A 16,630-nucleotide genomic window follows, 5' to 3' on the forward strand; every position below is an offset into this window, starting at 1 on the left:
ACGGGAGTAACCGTCGCTGGTTCTACTGCCGATGGACTAGGTTTTTCCGCATCCTCTTTTTCCGGACTGCCAACCGCCGGCTCCGGTTTCTTATCCTTGGTGATACTCGGATCGCTACCTTTTGTATTGAAAAGAAAAATACAAATCCTATGAAACAATGATCGCTCCAAAAACAGGTTAGGCACTTACGAGAGCATAAATTTCCTGATCCTCTGCCTTTTTGACTCAGTTATCAGCAGCACTTGCCATCGTTTCGACCGATTGCATCGCAAAAGCAAATTCTATACATGTTGACAGCTTGTGATGAAAAAATACAAAAAATTCACAAATCTTGTTTTTTTTGTATTTTTTTATCGCATTCTGTCAAAATTTCGCAAGCCTCCGAGCGGAATAATACCACTGATCATTATTTCGCAAGGAAAAAGCTTGCCGTAGTGACAGCGCATAGAAAGCAGCGCAATATCGCGGAAGTAATATGAAACTTATCGTTTGTCGAACCGTGTCTCGGCTAATTGGAAATTTCGGTATCGTTTTCGCGAGAGCTGCGTACCGCTTACGAAATGGAAATGAAAATTCTTTTCGCGAGCATTTCGCGACGTTTTTTATGCATAGGTTTTGTATAGGAAATTTCATTTCGCAAGAGGTGCATACTTAGCTTAAGCTTAGTATGCACCTCTTGCGAAATGAGGTCGCGAAATATTTTTCCTTATTCCGTGCGTAATTTTGACATTTGCTCGCGAAAACTAGTCTGTGTGTTTGCTGTTAGATGTCGCTTTTGATAACTGGAAAACGACATCAGCTGTTGTTTGTTTATTTCTTTTTTATATTTCTGTTGTCATTTAAATGTTTTAAATGATGTATTTTATTAATTCATCACGGATGTGTATGAAATCGGTAACAATTGTAAACCTTTTTGCCATTCATGAAGCTCTCAGGGAAGTGACGTACTCAGCGTGAATCATATTTCGAGCATGATTAATCATAATGCTTATTTGTGACGGTTCCGGATGTCTCGGGGAAGTTCAGTCTGACCAATTTAGACTGCACAATTCCTGCAATCGGAAATTTAAATCATTGGCTGGCCATTTTCTATCTAAATTGGCTGCTTCTACCGGTTCTAGAAGACCCAGGGAAATGATCGAAATTCGCTCAAACCAAATCTATTGTAATTGTCCGAATCGTAGCTCTAAATCGGCGTTTGACCATTAAGAAGCAAATCTGATTGCCTTGGCCGCCTTTACCGCTTTCACAAGTCTCGGGGAAACTACCTTTCGAAACACGTTTCGGAATCCGGAAATATAACGCAAATATAACAACCGACTCCGACTCAATCGGTTTCAGGTCGAACCAAACCCTAGGCTTTAAACTCTGGCTGACGTTAAAAATCGATTATGATAACAATGGCTACTACCACAGATAACAGACGTTTAGGCTAGAACAAAATTTCTTCAAAAACCTGTGTAAACTTTCAAATTGATATACGTTGAAAATCCGTGTTTCACTATTGCCATCTGCGCAACTGTTTGCTACACGTGTTCGACAGCTGCACTCTAACTGCATTGTAGTGATCACTGCGCCATCTGCAAACGTTTGCCAAACATGTTTCAGATATCTGATTTATTCGGAATTTCAGCAGCGGGTATTTACACACGATTCAAATCGAGCCTAAACGTCTGTTATCTGTGCTACTACTAAAGGTTCTGGAAGTCTCAGGGAATGCTACCAAAAATCAGTACGGATACAAACCTATTTTTGGTATAACAATTGTGAGAATCGTAATTCAAATTTATTGCCATAAGTAATTCGTGGTAATTCTTATTGCATGAAACACTAGAGAGGTTTAAGGAATTGCGCATATTGCTACTACTTGTATTACTGCCGCAAGAAGTATAATTGTCCCATGTGTATAGGGATTCCCATAGCACATGGGACAGTTTTGCTTCTAGCGGCAGAATACCTCACACAAAAAATGCTGTTCAAGTCTGATATTACACCGAAAGTTAGACGAATTAACTGAATTCTAAATTGATGGTCAGATTGACCCCACTGAACATCATAAAATCAGATTGGCCCTGTATGTAAATTATGGAAAAGATGTTATAAGCCTTTTACAATCAGTCATAATACAATAATACGTTATAATCCATTTAAAACGAGTGTATTGCTAGTTAGGCACTTTTCAATCAGCTAGGTCCTTTCATAATCAGTTCGGTCATAAAAATCAATTAGGCCCTTTTATAAATTGTTGTAAAATCGCTATCAAAATTCTTTATAATCAAATGTTGCGTTATGTACGTGCTCGGGTAGATATTCGTTAATGGAAAACATGAAATTTCAATTTGTTACATTTTGCAGTTAGGCCCTTTTCAAATGTTTGGATAGAACTGGGTAGAGATAAATTGTAATTGTAATTGTAAATTTATTAGCTTACGATACCCAAAGAGAATAGTGAAAGAGACGCAGAGTGAAAATCAGTCAAAACGGCAACACTCCCTTTACGATGATTTCAACACTAGAATTTGGCAACCGTTTCCAAAGGCAGCACTTTAAATGACTCCTATTATATTTTGAAAACAAACCTTTTGTCGATCGTTGGATTTGTTTATCAAACGATGTGCATTTCGAAGCAAAGAGATGAAATAATTCTAAAACTTGTTTTTACTCATACATAGACTCTAGAATGCACCTTACAATCACGATTGCACTAAATTCTGACGAAAATTCAATTTTTTTTTTGATGGATTTACAATACTTATCTCCTCCAACTCAGGCATGAGTAATGTTTATTTACATTGCACGATTGGTTTGCTCAATAAGGTATTTTTGGCTTCACACTATTCGTCTCTTTTCCTATTCTCTTTGACGATACCCTGTTGGTTACATTTGTATACCTTATGTCAGGTCAAGGAAGAAAAAAAAATTAAAATATAATAAAATTATAAATTCAGAATCAAAACAAGTATGACCCAAAAAAGCTCCTACGCCTTTCACCAGTAGCTGGTCGAAAACATTTTACGGTGCGATCTTTTAAATTTCGTCCGAGTTCTCCGCGTCTAGCAACTGAATCTTTTTCCGGAAGTGTTTTTCCATTGATCTGCAAATCATCATGCTTCGATCACTACCCACTAGGTTGATGGTGATTCCGTTCTGTTAAAGAAGTGGGACGAAATACAATCTATAGGATCACAAGAATGACACACTTACTGAATCTACCGGTGCGTCTAATTCGATGTAGATACGTTTCGCAATCGGCTCGTCCCTGCTAATCCATCGGCAGGTCGAAGTTGACGACAATGGTAACCTGTTCGACGTCGATACCTAAGACGAAAGAATCTCTCCGTAACCTGGTGCTGTAGCCAGAATCAAGTGGTGGAACTTACCCCTGGACAAAACGTTCGTTCCAACCGTTGCTCCACCGTTAGATCACCGGACAGTACCGCTACCGAATGACCATCCTGGGACATCCTGCCGGTCAACCAACCGGCCGTTTTGCGTGCCTGTTTCGATCGATTAACAATGCCGAAAATAAGTTTACTTGGAGTTTACAACTGTCCTATACATCATATGACAGAAAATGATCGCTTGTCCGACGGTAATCACACCGTACATGTTTGAAATTGCTTGATATTTCTCGTCCTGGTTGCGGCATTTGACGTAGTAGTGTTTGGTGTTATCGAGTGATTCTTGCTCCCGCACCAGAAGAATCATGATCGGATTGGTTTCGATGTACTGGACGAATCCCATCACCTCCCGCTCGTACGTTGCTAAAAAGAACAGCGATCATAACGCCCGCCTCGTCCATTACAAAAATGGCAATCTTCTTAAGGTCGAACGCCCGGCTGTTCCGATGATGATATGATTAGTCAGCTTCGCCCCTTTGACGATCTTCTCACCGCGAACGGTTTAACCAAGTTCGATTTCCGCACAAAACTTTGCCGTTTTGCAGCTACTTTCCCCTTCTGAATTGCCAGTTCATACGTGGGGAAAGGCAAATCACCTGCGGATAGTTTTTCAACGGATTGACTCGATTGAGCATTGCCAGCACGAAGGCAGTGGTTTTTCTTGTTCCCGACCAACTCTGGGCGATTATGTTCTGTGGTGGATCGGCCAACAGAGTAGGTTGAGCCGTCTTCTGAATCTTGGAAGGAGCGTTGAAACCCATAGCATAGAAGCAGTTCCGAATTCATGTGCAAAGCTTCGAAAGTTTTAACCAAGTATAGCGGCGAAGAAGGATCCTTCACCCCCAGATCCAGCTTTGATTCTACTTGACCTTTGCGAATAAGTTTAATTAGCAAACTTGCATCCGCCGGGCTAAAAGATGAATCATGGATAATTTCAAAGCTGATATTAAATATTTCTGGAGAAAAATTTGAATAGGACGTAAGTAACAATGAGATTCTTTTTGGGGTGTTTCTCTTCTGTTAATTACTCGGTCGTTTCAATATTTAGTACTCAACTCTTTGCCTAATATTCTAGTAAAAACTATCGGCTTTCGATATGTACTGGAAAATTAGTGTAAAGTGTTATAAAGACGTAATAATCAAAATAGAAAGTAAACAGAGACAGGCTCTCAATGTTACTTATGTCCTAATCAAAATTTTCTCCAGATTGCGACTTACTTGAATGACTCTGCATCTTCCGTGGAGGAAGCTGTTTCTCCATTTTCGCTAGCAGCTTTTTTTTTCTTCAGGAGCTGCTAAAGTCTTAATTTCTGTAGCTACCGAAAACAAAACTGCAGGTGCAGCCGTTTCTACCGGAGTAATTTGATCGCTGGTTCTACTGGCGGTGAACTAGAAGGTTTTTCCGCATTCTCTTTCTTTGGGCTGTCAGCCGTCGGCTCTGGTTCCTTATCCTTAGGGATACTCAGATCGACAACCTATTTGTATTGAAAAGAAAAATTCAAAACCTATGGAAAAATTATCGCTCCAAAAATAGGTTAATTGGTTATGACAAAAAAAAAACACTTACCGAGTGCAGAAATTTCCTGATCCTCCTTCCGCCTTTTTGACCCAGTTATCGGCAGCACTTGCCATCGTTTCAACCGGGTATTAAAATTCAAAAACTACAATATATGGAAAAAGGTCCTGAATCAGCACGGATACTGTCACTCCGGTGGTTTGTTCCTTGCAATTAGCTGAACTTTTGCCCAGAGCGACCATTCGGAAAAAACGCCTTCTTTTGTCTGCTCACTTCGCTGCCATGAAACCGATGATGAGCCCTTTTTGCCAAACGAGTCACACGGTTGGCCCGATTGAATATGTCGCGCGTGTAGAGTATGCTTCCATTATGTTTGTTCTGTAAATTGACAAGGACATCTAAATATGCAAAGGAATGCTTGGTGGAGAGAAGCTACTGTTAAACACATACCGAAAGAGAAAGTCCTTTCCGAGGATCTTGATGTTGTATTTACTGTTGGCCCTTTATCGCCGTGTTCTGCTGCTGGGTGGTTACCATGGCATTATGTTGCTGGTGTTCGGTGATGTGTATCCGCTATGGTTGCTGTTCGATCTGAAAAAAATTGTGATGAAAAATATCCGTGAATGAGTGAACGCGAGCTTTTGAAAGAAGAATAGGGTATTACATTACAATGTACTGCACACGGTACTGATCCTTCCGAAACTAAAAAAGGTAGTAAAAATGACTCACCTTGCTGCACCAACTGAATAAAAAAAAGTCCTGCACGCGGCGTGGTACAGTACAGTATGCTGCTGCTACTGTGTTTGAAGGTGCTGTTGATGTATCTTTTTTTTGCAGTTGACCAATGGTCTTCTACATTTGGCCCTGATTGGCTTGGATCGATTGCACTACTTGCGGTTGCTGGCCAGGTTGTACCGTCAGTTGAACGTTGCTACCGATCTGTCGGATGATGGTCATGGTCTGGGGGAAATCTTAATTTTCTGATGTTGCTGGCGATAAGCACTGGAATTGTGGTTGCTAGCTGCTGCTGGGATGAAATCACGAGCACTGTGGAGGCAGCGATATTTTCATGCAAGCAACTGGTAGGAGCCAAGGCAGTAATATGACGTTTGTGTTTGACTCTGATTTCTCTACATCAGGAAGGTAACCGCTGGTAAGAATAGTGGCAGGCAAGTTTTACGACAGAATGTGCCGATAAAGTGTTTCCGATGGGTCTATTATTCGTAAAAAAGATCTTGTTGCTTTGTTGGTTCTGAGCTGTAATTGCTGTGGTTCTTTTTTGAGAGATTGTTGGCAGCTGCTGGATTTGGAGTTGTTGGTACTGCTACGGTTGTATCGATTTAATGTTGGTTGGCTGATTGCCAGATCCAGGATGTTGAGTCAAGTTGAGCTGATTTGTAGCACCTGGTTGTTGTTGTTGAAAACTTATCAAGTAGATAGATGGCTGGTGACGAACAATGCTGCTCTTGTGACTGCTTTGTTCGGGTGTGCTGTAAATAATAATTACTAGAAACAATCACAATTCCAATAATATTTTAAAACTTACCATTCAAATTCAAAATATTGATTCTCAAAACTACGAAATTTTGACAGGTCGCGATGAAAAAAAAATACAAAAAATTACTAATCTTTTGTTTTTTTATATTTTTTCAATGCAACCTGTCAAAATTTCGCGAGCCTCCGTGCGAAATAATACCATTGACCTTTATTTCGCAAGGAAAAAGTTTGCCTTGGTGACAGCGCATAGAAAGCAGCGCTATCTCGCGGAACTATTATGAAACTTATCGTTTGTCGAACCGTGTCTCGGCTAACTGCATTTTTCGTTATCGTTTTCGCGAGAGCTGCGTACCGCTTACGAAATGGAAACGAAAATTTTTTTCGCGAGCATTTCGCGACGTTTTTTATGCATAGGTTTTGTATAGGAAATTTCATTTCGCAAGAGGTGCATACTTAAGCTAAGTATGCACCTCTTGCGAAATGAAATTTCCTATACAAAACCTATACATAAAAAACGTCGCGAAATGCTCGCGAAAAAATTTTTCGTTTCCATTTCGTAAGCGGTACGCAGCTCTCGCGAAAACGATAACGAAATTTTCAGTTAGTCGAGACACGGTTCGACAAACGATAAGTTTCATATTACTTCCACGAGATAGCGCTGCTTTCTATGCGCTGTCACCACGGCAAGCTTTTTCCTTGCGAAATAATGGACAGTGATATTATTCCGCTCGGAGGCTCGCGAAATTTTGACAGATTGCGATAAAAGAATACAAAAAAAACAAGTCTTGTACATTTTTTGTATTTTTTCATCGCAAGCTGTCAAAACTTGTTTTTATAGAATTTGCTTTTGTGGTGTAATATTCGGGTGAGTTTTAAAATATTATTTGAATTGTTTAATTTCTGATTCGAAATCATTTTTCAATATGTAATGATTATTTACAGAACTCCCAAACAAACCCGTATTCAGTCGATACAGCGTGTGATTATACAGCTGAAGAAGTCAGTACCGTGTTCAGTGCATTGTAATTTGTAATGTAAATAATACTTTATTCTTTTTAAAAAAGTTCGCGTTCACTCATTCACGGGAACATTTTTTTTAATGATTTTTCAGATCGAGCAGCAACCATAGCGGACACACATCATCGAACACCAGCAACAGAATACCAAGGTCACCATGGTCAGAGAACGCAGTAATAATGGGGCAACAGTAAACAACATCAAGATGCTGGTAAAGGACTTTCTCTTTCGGTAAGTGTTTATTACCCGGTCAAACCATTCGGAATTTGATTCGGAATCCTGAATCGAGTCAGTATGGATTCCAAATCAAATGCAACAACCGATTCTGAAACCGATTGAGTCGGAATCGGTTGTTGCATATGATTTGGAATCCATACTGACTCCATTCAGAAATCCGAACCGGTTCCGGAATGAGTTTAACTGGGTAGTAACTTCCCTCCTGCAAACATTCTTTTGCATATCTAGATGTCCTTGTCAATTTACAGAACAAACATTATGGAAACCTGAGTGCTTACATACACTCTGATGGAAACGTCGTATCCTCTACACGAACGTGTCCAATCGCTGTGACTCGTTTGGAAAACAAACAAAAGAAGGCATTGTTTTTTCCGCAAGGTCGCTCTGAGAAAAATTTCAGCAAATTGCAAGGAATGAACCCCCGGAGGGGTACTGGTGTCGATTCAGGACGTTTTCCCATACATTGTAGCTATTGAATTTTGATACCCGGTCGAAACGATGGCAAGCGCTGCCGATAACTGGGTCAAAAAAGCGGATGGTCAGTAAATTTCTGTACACGGTAAGTGTTTTTTTTGTCAATCACCTAACTTATTTTTGCAGCGATCATTGTTCCATGGGACTTAAATTTTTCTTTTCAATGCAAATAGGCGGCTGACAGTCCAGAGAATGTATAAATGTCTAGTTTATCGGCAATCGAGCCAGCGAGAATCGGCTGCACCTGCAGTTTTGAGTTCGATAGCTGCGAAAATTCTGACTTTAGCAAGCGAAAATGGAGAAACAGCTAAGTAAGTCGAAATCTGGAGAAATTCTGATTAGGACATAAATAACATTGATTTTATTCTCTATTTACTTTCTCTTTCGATTATTACGACGTCACTATAACACTTTACACTAATTTTCCAGTACATATCGAAAGCAAATGGTTTTTACTAGAATATTAGGCAAAGAGTTGAATACTAAATATTGAAACGACCGACTAATTAAAAAAGAACCCAAAGAGAATCTCAATGTTACTTTCGTCCTATTTTAAATTTTCTTCTGAAATATTTAGCTAATATTAGAATTACCTATGATTAATCTTTTAGCCTGGCGGATGCAATTTCACTACTGAAAATTATTCGCAAAGGTCTGGTAGAATCAAAGCTGGATCTGGAGGTGAAGCGAAAGAATGCTTCTTCCCCGCTATACTCGGTTAACACTTTCGAAGCTTTGCACAAAAGCAGGAACTGCTTCAGGGAGTCTATGCTATGGGTTCCAACGCCCCTTCCTAGATTCACGATACGGCTTTACCTACTCTATTGGCCGATCTGCCACAGAACATGATCGCCAAGTCAATCGGGAACAGGAAAAATAGCTGCTTTAGTGCTGGCAATGCTCAGTCGATTCGATCTGTTAAAAAACTATCCGCAGGTAATTTGCCTTTCCGCCACGCATGAACTGGCAACTCAGAAGGAGAAAGTAGCTGCCAAATGACAAAGGATTGTCAGGAAATCAAACTTCGTTACACCGTTCGCGGTGAGAATATCGTCAAAGAGGTGAAGCAGACTAATCATATCATTATCGAAACACCCGGTAAGCTGATAGACTGGGGAATAAAGTTTCAGGCGTTCGACCTTAAGAGATTGCCGTTTTGTACTGGACGAAGCGGGCGTTATGATCGTTACCCAGGGCAACCAGGATCAGTGCATCCGGATACAGAAGCAGCTGTCGTCGTCCTGCCTGATGATGTTCTTCTCGGCCACGTACGAGTGGGAGGTGATGGAGTTCGCCGAGTACATCGTAACCTATCTGATCGTCATTCGGCTGGCGCGGAAACAAGAATCACTCGAATCGGACTCAAACAGTACTACGTCAAGTGCCGTCAACATCTACGGTGTGATTACCGTCAGACAAGCGATCATTTTCTGTCATATGATGTATAGAACAGTTATAAGCTCCAAGTAAACTTATTTTCGGCATCGTCAATCGATCGAAACAGGCACGCAAAACAGCCGGTTGGTCTGGCAAGATGTCGCAGGATTGTCAGTCGGTAACGGTGCTGTCCGGTGATGTAACGGTGGAGCAACGGTTGGCCGTTCTGGATCGATTTCGTGCCGGACTAGAGAAGCTACTGATTATAACGAACGTTTTGTCCAGGGGTAAGTTCCACCACTTGATTCTGACTACAGCACCAGGTTACGGAGAGATTCTTTCGCCTTAGGTATCGACGTCGAACAGGTGACTATTGTTAATTTCAACCTGCCGAAGGGATGAGCCGGTTGCGATACGTATCTGCATCGAATTAGACGCACCGGTAGGTGTGACACATTCTTGTGTTTTATAAATTGTATTTTTCCCGCTTCTGTAACGGAAAGGAATCACCATCAACCTAGTGGACAGTGATCGAAGCAAGATGATTTGCAGCTCAATAGAAAAACACTTCCAGAAAAGATTCCGCTACTAGACGTTGAGAAATCGGACAAAATTGAAAAGATCGGATCGCAATAGTGGGCTTTTTTGGGTCATACTTGTTTCGATTCTGAATTTAAATATAGTAATTTGATTTAGCTGTACCAAGTTCTTGCCAAACATTTGAAATGAACCTAACTGCAAAATGTAACATATTGAATTTTCATGTTTTCCATTAACAAATATCTACCCGAACACGTACATAACGCAACATTTAATTATGAAGAATTTTGATAACGATTTCCGGATTTTTATGACAAAACTGATTATTAAAGGGCCTAACTGATTACAAAAGAACTTAATTGATTATAAAAGTGTCTGATTTCAAAAGCGCCAACTGATTGAAAAGTTCTTAGCTAGAAATACACTCATTTTAAAAGGACTAACGAATTAATGTATTATAACCAGGTATGCACAAGAACGGTGCTGCTCTGTGTCCTATTCCTGTGCACTGGCTCTTAATGTGTCACAGCTAAAGTAATTTAGCTAGAGCTTGTGCTGGTTTTAGATGAGCTAGAGCTAGCAAGTAGCACGAGCACCGATTAGTGAGAGCACTCGCTAGCACGGTGATAGCTAGCACGCTGCATGGAGCTATACACGCAGAATTTTATTTATGCATCGATAGCATACTTTTCTATAGGTCGTTAACAAAAAATGGTTAACAAAAAATGGTAAAAATAAAAAATTGGTTTGCGTATCGATCTAGTGTTTAGAACCATGGCAACCATTCATGACCAAGACACCAGGCGGGCGCTAGCCCAAAATTGAAAGCACATTAAACGACTTCTAGCGTACAAGTTAAGTTCTGTTTGACATACTGAAATCGAACCAGCAGGACTAGTGTTAGCCTGGCGCCTTAGTTAGGTGCCACGGTTCTTAAGAGACGACATGATTATGTACACCTGTCATATGATGTGATGGCCGGAAGGTTAGAAAAGCAATTCACCCGCAAATATGATGGTGATATTAAATAAAAATCGCAAATGCTTAAACGTATTTAATATATTTACATTGACTGGTGATAAAAAAAAACCTGTTTTAATCCACCTAGCGGTGCAATTGTGCCTTTCTCATTTCTCTATACTATGGCTCGGTGGCTGGTTATGTTCAACAATGTTTGTCCACATTGTTATGTGGAAATGTCCATTACATTCTTAGTACACTTTGCACTTATACACAATAGCTTGCCAGCCACGAACTTGATGAGCTACGTGTCGACGGTAAAACACTTGAAACAAAAAATATACTTAATTAGCCTAATCAGTATTAGTTCAATGTTATTTGCTTGGTTACTCATTTTGCATGCGGGGGTGGGCGTGGAAGGAGGGCGAAAATTCCACGAAGGAACGACTCCCCAGCATAATTTGGTATGCTTTGTGATATAGTGGTGGTTTAAAGATGACGGGGTTGAGGGAGAGAGTAAACGGTAGAGGGGGGTAACCCCTCTCCCCTCAGCTATGCCACTGTTAAAATCAAGAAACCTTACGACAGTAAAAAAAAAATTAGGCTGGGATTAGGTTGACGGTTTTCAGAGTGATTGCATAACCTTTCTATATGAAAAAGGCAAAACATACAAGACAATGTTTCGAGTTTTCCACGTCTTACCATGTAAATGACTATCACGCCAAAATACCTTACAGCTCGCAGGTTTTACTTTACCTAACTCTGCCCAACCACAGCTAAAGGAATGATAAACATTCCCTCGGCAGCTTCAAAAGTCTCATCTCCAACGTCGCAAACGTTGCCCTCATTCTTTGGCGCCGTTTCCATCATCATCCTCAGCAAGTTGTTCCTTACTAACATCGAGTTTAACCGATTGCGACAAATCGTCTGTATCATCTCCTGCTGATAGCCTAGGAACGAATCACTCTCATCCAGTTCGTGCTTATGCTCCGTACCACGATCCTTAATTGTCCCGAAACGGCCGGTGATGGCAAAACACCTTACACTTGGTGCACTTCCATGCGATTCGCCCGTCGCTGATCAACCGACCGACGAGTACCGGTAGCCATTGTGCACGACCAACCGCTGACCCCGCTCAGCCGAAATAGGTTTGTAAGCAATCTACTTGTTTGTTTTTGCATCCTACATGTAACCTTGGTTGATGGCATTCTTTTCGTAGTCGTCCTGCGCGAAAAAAATCAATCCAATTTTTTAGCATGAAAATTAAAAAAAACTTCCTTGACCTCATTCAGTCTGTACTAACAGGTTATCGTGCTCAATAAAATTACAAATTACAAAAAAATGGCTTACCCCAGGCGCATGGTTGTGTGCCCATTCGCTTTCCTTGTCGACCCGACCATCCCGGATCGTGCACAGGTTGGCCGGGCAATTGAACGAGCATTTCTTGTAGCAGGCTTTCAACAAATAAACAAAAACAGCTGATAGTACTTTTCAGCTGTCAAAAGCGACATCTGACGGCAAACGCAGAGACTATTTTTCGCGATCAAATGTCAAAATTCCGCACGGAAGAAGGAAAAATATTTCGCGACCTCATTTCGCAAGAGGTGCATACTAAGCTTTAGCTTTAAGCTTAGTATGCACCTCTTGCGAAATGAGGTCGCGAAATATTTTTCCTTCTTCCGTGCGGAATTTTGACATTTGCTCGCGAAAACTAGTCTGTGCGTTTGCCGTCAGATGTCGAATTTGATAACTGAAAAAAGACAGCTGTTGTTTGTTTATTTCTTTTTCATGTTTCTGCTCTCATTTTTTGAATGTTTTGAATAAATTGTTAATGTTTTTCTTAATTCGTCACTGATGACCAAGACAACTGTGTAACTGTTGGCCGTGTTCAAAAGTTATCCCTTGGAGTATTGATTCATGTTCAGTATAAATCAATCCTGGAGAAGACTGTAATCATAAACAAAGAGTCCTATTATCTTACGGAATTGATAATCGTTCATCTAATCATAAATGAAAATCACAAAATACGTATCATGGTTTTTGTGAATTTTTCTGTAATTATGATGACTACGGTGCGTTAGAAAGCTAAAAAAGTTGAAAAGAAGTATATTGTAAACTGTGGAAATCACTAGAAGAATAATGAACTATTTATGACTTCTGTTAATGTGTGGCATTGAAAAGAGAATCCGGCGGATAGTCAACCGAATACAAAAGCATTGCCAGAGCGACCTCTTGCACTCTCCACTGATGTTGCGATACCGGACTTTGCTAATATCACTGCAGAGGACAATATATTTTGCTATGCTGGATGCACAACGGAATGCTCCTCTTTCGGCGTTTCTACAATTTTATTGTAGATAAGTGAATGATCTATACAAACAGTATAGATCATTCACTTATCTTTGGTGCAAAATACCAATATCAAAACGTTTTTGCTTATTATATTTCTTTCATTCCGGCAGAGCATACGAGATTAATCATTAAACTAATTTAATCCAATGTATATATCGCTTAAACATTTACTTATCTACTCATATTTTTTCAGGTTTTTTCATCAACTAGTTTTCTCTAGAAATAACTCATCGGTTCATTTAACATTTGCTGGAGTAAAAAATAGTATTGTTACAAACATATGTGGGGCCGTCGACAAATGATGTACCTTTTTCCGGCCATTTTGAACAGCTCCCCCCCCCCCCTCATTCCCTATCACAGCCGACCGATGAACAAATCAAATATGTTTTGTATGATTCTCTTAAATACACATCCTTACAAATTTTTTGACGCTTGTATTAACATTTTCATTATATCAGCAAATTTGTATGCAAAATAAGTCCATTTCATTACAAATATCGCGTTGATAGATTTGTTTTAAATTTGATGTCATGAAAAATGAAGAGAAGTTTTCTCAGTTCACAATCCTGCAGTTGGTTTGCTAGTTGTGAGGCCTATGATTATAAAAACCACACGTTCATCATTTTGTTTGGGTGAATCAGAAGAGAAAATTTGATGCAGCTACCAAACTAAATCTTGTAACTAGTACGATCTCATAAATTTACAACAGCGTACAAAATATTTACGCAATTCCGCGAATCAAAAAATTTACCACACAAAAAAATTAACTTGTGAAAATTTAAATTTATTTTCCTTGGAAATGGTGTCACATTAAATTGTTTCTTCAATAAATGGGGATTTGACGTCCGTCAAAAAATATTTAAACTTAATGCTACGTCGCCCAACAACTGACCCTACCCTACCCCCTCGTCAAACTTCGTTACAAATTTGGTGAACCCAAAATGCTACCTCATTTATGCATGACCCTTGTTGGAATGAAATAAAACACTGCATCAACATGGATCAAAAAAAATGCAATACTGAATATCAAATATTGAATAATATAAAATGATTAAATATTGAATATGAAATATAAAATGTTGAATGGGGTGGGCGAAGCGTAGTTGGTAAATCAATTTCCTTGAACGCAGTGCATCTGGGTTCGAGTCCCGCGGGGTCGGGACATGGGATTAGAAATTTTTGATAAGAGATTTTTCTAACCCGAAGAGGCGAATGACCTTAAGGTTAAAACCTCAATAATCGAAATAAAAAATATAAAATATTGAATATTCAATATAAAATAATAAATATTAAATAAATACTAAATATTTAATATTAAATCTAAAACATAAAATAATAAATATTAAGTTTTGAATATTAAATAATAAATATTAAATATCAAACATTAAATATTACATATTACATATTAAACATTAAACATTAAAAATTAAACATTAAACATTAAACATTAAACATTAAACATTAAACATTAAACATTAAACATTAAACATTAAACATTAAACATTAAACATTAAACATTAAACATTAAACATTAAACATTAAACATTAAACATTAAACATTAAACATTAAACATTAAACATTAAACATTAAACATTAAACATTAAACATTAAACATTAAACATTAAACATTAAACATTAAACATTAAACATTAAACATTAAACATTAAACATTAAACATTAAACATTAAACATTAAACATTAAACATTAAACATTAAACATTAAACATTAAACATTAAACATTAAACATTAAACATTAAACATTAAACATTAAACATTAAACATTAAACATTAAACATTAAACATTAAACATTAAACATTAAACATTAAACATTAAACATTAAACATTAAACATTAAACATTAAACATTAAACATTAAACATTAAACATTAAACATTAAACATTAAACATTAAACATTAAACATTAAACATTAAACATTAAACATTAAACATTAAACATTAAACATTAAACATTAAACATTAAACATTAAACATTAAACATTAAACATTAAACATTAAACATTAAACATTAAACATTAAACATTAAACATTAAACATTAAACATTAAACATTAAACATTAAACATTAAACATTAAACATTAAACATTAAACATTAAACATTAAACATTAAACATTAAACATTAAACATTAAACATTAAACATTAAACATTAAACATTAAACATTAAACATTAAACATTAAACATTAAACATTAAACATTAAACATTAAACATTAAACATTAAACATTAAACATTAAACATTAAACATTAAACATTAAACATTAAACATTAAACATTAAACATTAAACATTAAACATTAAACATTAAACATTAAACATTAAACATTAAACATTAAACATTAAACATTAAACATTAAACATTAAACATTAAACATTAAACATTAAACATTAAACATTAAACATTAAACATTAAACATTAAACATTAAACATTAAACATTAAACATTAAACATTAAACATTAAACATTAAACATTAAACATTAAACATTAAACATTAAACATTAAATATTAAACATTAAACATTAAACATTAAACATTAAACATTAAACACTAAACATTAAACCACAGATAACAGACGTTTAGGCTCGATTTGAATCGTGTGTAAATACCCGCTACTGAAATTCCGAATAAATCAGACGTCTGAAACACGTTTGGCAAACGTTTGCAGATGGCGCAGTGATCACTACAATGCAGTTAGAGTCAGCGATGCCAGATTTACAGACATGTCTGTATTTTACAGACTTTTGATGGTCTCCTACAGACGTAATCAGAAATCTACAGACTTTTAAAAGAGTAACAGTGTTTAACAAAATTTCACTAGAATAATTTGATCCGAATATGAGTGATTCCTTCACAATAGTTTATTAATTTCAAGCTACTTTTAAAGTAATAACCTAGTGTAAATAGGATTTACACAACAATCTACAGACTTTTACAGACATTTTAATTGTTCTTCTACAGACATTTCACAAAGACATGTGGCATCGCTGGTTAGAGTGCAGCTGTCACACACGTATAGCAAACAGTTGCGCAGATGGCAATAGTGAAACACGGATTTTCAACGTATATCAATTTGAAAGTTTACACAGGTTTTTGAAGAAATTTTGTTCTAGCCTAAACGTCTGTTATCTGTGATTAAACATTAAACATTAAACATTAAACATTAAACATTAAACATTAAACATTAAACATTAAACATTAAACATTAAACATTAAACATTAAACATTAAACATTAAACATT

At 37.4% G+C, this 16,630-nt stretch overlaps 3 long non-coding RNA genes across 9 annotated transcripts; 1 reads left to right on the forward strand and 2 right to left on the reverse strand.

Moving 5' to 3' along the window:
• Positions 1–1,545: 1,545 nt before the first annotated feature.
• LOC131692549 (uncharacterized) lies at positions 1,546–6,567 on the reverse strand. Of its 6 annotated transcripts, none has more exons than XR_009306005.1 (7): positions 5,647–6,505; positions 5,368–5,508; positions 4,969–5,295; positions 4,620–4,876; positions 3,381–4,311; positions 3,214–3,318; positions 1,546–3,147 (listed from the first exon to the last, which is right to left on the reverse strand). It is a non-coding gene; the product is annotated as an uncharacterized LOC131692549 (long non-coding RNA). The 6 variants fall into 6 exon arrangements; XR_009306001.1 differs by having other exon boundaries at positions 3,205–3,318; XR_009306002.1 differs by having other exon boundaries at positions 1,547–3,147; positions 3,205–4,311; positions 5,647–6,407; positions 6,464–6,567.
• A 343-nt stretch (positions 6,568–6,910) lies between these two features.
• On the forward strand, positions 6,911–13,697 carry LOC131692550 (uncharacterized). 2 transcript variants are annotated; one of them, XR_009306007.1, is made up of 6 exons: positions 6,911–7,279; positions 7,357–7,448; positions 7,526–7,662; positions 7,917–8,227; positions 8,316–8,453; positions 13,565–13,697. It is a non-coding gene; the product is annotated as an uncharacterized LOC131692550 (long non-coding RNA). The 2 variants fall into 2 exon arrangements; XR_009306006.1 differs by lacking the exon at positions 13,565–13,697 and adding an exon at positions 8,754–9,132.
• Positions 11,101–12,660, reverse strand: LOC131692551 (uncharacterized). The gene is made up of 2 exons (XR_009306008.1): positions 12,370–12,660; positions 11,101–12,243 (listed from the first exon to the last, which is right to left on the reverse strand). It is a non-coding gene; the product is annotated as an uncharacterized LOC131692551 (long non-coding RNA).
• Positions 13,698–16,630: the final 2,933 nt, after the last annotated feature.

The sequence above is a fragment of the Topomyia yanbarensis genome, chromosome 3, assembly GCF_030247195.1.
Source record: "Topomyia yanbarensis strain Yona2022 chromosome 3, ASM3024719v1, whole genome shotgun sequence".
Taxonomy (NCBI): Eukaryota; Metazoa; Arthropoda; class Insecta; order Diptera; family Culicidae; genus Topomyia; species Topomyia yanbarensis.